Genomic DNA, 4,442 nt, shown 5'->3' with positions numbered 1-4,442 from the left:
CATACGGAATTGGCGTTAATCTAACCAAAACCGTAATAAAATTAATCGTAAATCTAAGGTGAGGTCTCATCATTGTACACTTGGAATGGAATAAAGTCCAAAGTACTTAAAATTAGTCTAAGGTTTACATGATTTTGTTTAAAACGAAATTTGCCACCAATTTAGCTGAATAAATAATTCGCAGCATCAAGGATCAGAGCGCGATTTAAATTACAGTTTTTTTAGTTGTTTAGTGACCGAGCAGAATAATTACCCGGTGTTTAGTACTAGTAAGAGTTCATATCATAACAAACAGTACCAACTATCTCGGGAACTGAATTCACAATCTCAATTGTATAACGGCGCGGTCCCAATCTTCAAGCTAGGAAGAGTGAGTCGCGACAGAAGAATGCAGAATGCTGCGTTATTATAATTTTATAGCCTTCGTAGGTAGACGGGTATGCTGCTCATCTGATGAATTGTCACTATTAATTCTGGAATTTCGCAATCCCATGCTAAATAGCAAAGCCTAATGGTAGTGCTATTTCATATCGTACATAGACATTAAATCATATTAGATCTTCTAGATTCATATTCTTTTTTATGGTTACCTGAGAGATCTTGCGACATATATAAATCTGATACATATTGATAATCTTTCAAACCATAAAGACTTAATTATTAAAAGTCCTTAGTACAAGTTTAATGTTAGGCTTGTCTATCTCGCTGACCGTGTGTCACGATGCTTTAGCCATTTCTTTTTTCGTGTCCTAAACGTACCATAAGTAAGGCATTGTGAGTCGAATGGTAACAATAGCGACCATAATGGGCGACCATCGATATCTTTTCTTTGCAGGAATTTAATTGTGTGATGAAGTGTGGTTACGACATATTTTTTTTTTCGTTTGCCGTACCGCCGAAAGAGTTGATAAGACAAAAAATAAAAGTAATGGAATTTTTGTTTGTTGTGAAAATAAATTGCAAGCGCTGTGAGGTTTTTGAAGATTTATTTTGGTACGCTTGAAGGAATCGAACGAGGTACGTAGTTGAGAAATTTATACATTGTTACTCGAAATTATACATATTTTCGTTGGCATGAACGCTTCTATCATATATCTTTTTGTAATTTAATAATAAAAAATTAATTTGTCTAAATAAATTGTGGTTTTGTTAATTTTATAATTTGAATAACATGACCATGAATACTGGTACATAATTACCAGTACTAATGTAGTGGAACTTATCCGCCGGGATGCCATGTAGGGGCTATTCCAGCTTTTCGCTTACGAACCGTTAGGTGAGCTCACGGGCTGAGCCTGAGCGAATTTGCTAACACTAGCCCTAGCAAGAGCAGTGTTTCGCAAAATCTACCATCGAATCAGAATCGCGAGCCACTGAGAAGATCCGGCGAGAAATTCAGTGGGCTAAGATTTTATTTATTTATTTATTCTTTTTTTTTATTCCTTAGATGGGTGGACGAGGTCACAGCCCACCTGGTATTTTGTGGTTATTGAACCCCATAGGCATCTACAACGTAAATGCGCCACCTTGAGTTATAAGTTCTAAGGTCTCAGTATAGTTACAACGGCTTCCCCACCCTTCAAACTGAAACTCATTACTGCTTCACGGCAGAACTAGGCGGGTTGGTGGTACCTACCCGTGCGGACTCACAATAGCTCCTACCACCAGTAAAGGATAACTGCTTCGCGGCACAATCAGGCCGGACCGTGCTATATACACGTGCGAGCAAACACACACGCCCCACCAGTAAGTCGTTTACCATTTTTTGTTTCAAATTATAAAACACGTTAATAAAATTCCAATTTTAATGTACGAATTAAAAAAAAATCGACTCCCTAACGTCTCTTAATTAAAATCGTTCGTACAAATTAATTCACTAATACAAAATAATTACGACGATCGATCGACAATTTAGTAATTAATGGTTATTCGTTAAGCGATTACCGCCCGCTAAGCGTACACATTACCGCGTCTGTGCTCGTGCAATAAACAGCGCGAATTATTTCATTCAACGCTGATTAAATAATACTGATTTAATTTTTACTGATTTAATACTAACGCTAATTTACTGGTGGTAGGAGCTCTTGTGAGTCCGCATGGGTAGGTACCACCGCCCTGCCTATTTCTGCCGTGAAGGAGTAATGCGTTACGGTTTGAAGGGTGGACAGCCATTGTAGCTATATTGAGACCTTAGAACTTAAATCTCAAGGTGGGTGGCGCATTTACGTTGTAGATGTATATGGGCTCCGGAAACCACTTAACACCAGGTGGGCTGTGAGCTCGTCCACCAATCTAAGCAATAAAAAAATAATCGAATAGTGCTACTTTTTGTGTTCTTAATGTTCTTATATATTGTGTTCTTTGTATGATTAAATAAACAAACTCTCATCTATAATAGTTCCAAACTAGGCTTCCATTTCCTATAAATCGGAGACTGATGTTTTTTTTTTCTACCTATGCTTATAGCCTTGGGAGGCTATTTCTGCTTCGCCCTAACATGTAGGTGAGCTCACGGGGCTCAAGCCGGAGAGGTGCTAACACTGGCCCTAGCAAGAGCAGTGCTTCGCAGAATCTACCACCGGACCGGAAACGCGACCCACTGAGAAGATCCGGCGAGAAACTCAGTGGGCTGTGTCTGTGGGCTAATTCGCTCGTCGAGCCCTTCGTCGCAAGCGACGGGTTCGACGAGGACGGTGACCGGTGCTTGTGGTACTTAAAAGCACCGTTAATGAATCAGGAGGATCCGTAATGACGTGTTTTGGGCGACGTCAACTGTTTACCATTCAGTCTACAGGATCGCGTATGTAATTTACTGATAAATGTACTCGTAAAGTTATACATAGATATGAATTGCCCAGAAAAAGAGCAGACAAATTTTTTCATCACCCGAACGTTTGAATGACGTAGGAATGGAACCCACTACCATTGTTCCACCCAGTATGTACTTTCTTTACAAGTACCAGTTACTTCCGTTTGACAGTACAGAGAAGAAAGAAGTTTGGAACCTTTGAATGTATGAAGAGATTTCGTTACACTCTATGGCTTATATCCTATCGTCCATTAATCGTACTCTAAGGAATTATTTGTGATGATCTTATTTTCTCAATATTACTAATTCACCAACGGCAACCGATGACTCCTCTAGTTCTTTGAATCGCTGCGCTCACTCAATTTCGTTCGAGAGATATTCCTCTTGAATTCCTTTTGAACTTAATCTAATCCTAAACAGGTACTTTGTGAGAGCCATTGCGGGTCCTGATTTGAAGGGTGGGAAATCCGTTTTACAATAAAATTGAGATGAATACACGTCAACAACAAACTGTCCGACTGTAGACCTTCAGAAATGAATGGACGAGCGTTATTGAATTTTCATTCCATGTCACAACGCATAACGAAGACGATAACTTTAGTTAAAAGTGCAGTTAAAATACTCGAAATGCATCTTGTAGTCTGGAGGTATTCGGTAACGACTCTTTCTTTATGCGTAGACAAATTAATATTGTTTTAGGGTTCCTTTGAAAAAATCAATTTTTATCATGCACTACTGCATTTTTTTTATTGCTTATTGTGTGTATGGCCTTTTTTTCCCTACCTATGCTGATAGCCTTGAGAGGCTATTTCAGCTTCGCCCTAACGTGTGTAGGTGAGCTCAAACCGGAGTGTTGCTAACACGGGCCCTAACAAGAGCAGTGCTTCGCAGAATCTACCACCGGATCGGAAACGCAACCCACTGAGAAGATCCGGCGACAAAACCAGTGGGCTGTGTCTATGGGTTAATTCTCTCGTCGAGCCCTTCGTCGCAAGCAATGGTTTCGACGAGGACGGTGACCGTGTTAAATGGTTACCGGAGACTTCTTCCTCAATTCGTGTCCATCCATTAGTGAGTGTAGGTTTCTTCAAATGCTTCACATCATTCTTTTCGGTCTCTTGCCTTTCACATCCGGTCCCTGCCAGTTATTTTGACTAGATCATCGGTACACCTCATTGGTTGCTTACCCACGTTACGACGTCCCATACGAGGTCTCCACTCCGGAACTTTTGTGCCTAATCGATTGTCAGTGCAACGGCATATAAGACCAGCCCACTTCCACTTTCTCCGAGTAATCACTTTGGCTATGTCAGTCAAACCACTTCTGCGGATTTTGGTATTGCGCACCCTATCTCGTAGAGAAATAGCCCGTTCCTTGGCTCTTTGCGTGACTTGCATTTTGGTCATGATTTGCTTGATTGTGAACGTCCAGCTCTCGGTCCCTTGTACCATCACAGGGAGAAAAAAATTTCTCGAATGGCCGACTCTTCAATGTCATGGGTGCATAGGAGTCGATAGACGATTAACAAAATGATGAGAGAGAGAGAGCGAGAGCGAGAGCGAGAGCGAGAGCGAGAGAGAGAGAGCGAGAGGGAGAGAGCGAGAGAGAGAGAGAGAGAGAGCGAGAGAGAGA

Source organism: Bombyx mori, chromosome 3 (assembly GCF_030269925.1).
Source record: "Bombyx mori chromosome 3, ASM3026992v2".
Lineage (NCBI taxonomy): Eukaryota > Metazoa > Arthropoda > Insecta > Lepidoptera > Bombycidae > Bombyx > Bombyx mori.
This window is presented reverse-complemented; position numbering follows the sequence as displayed.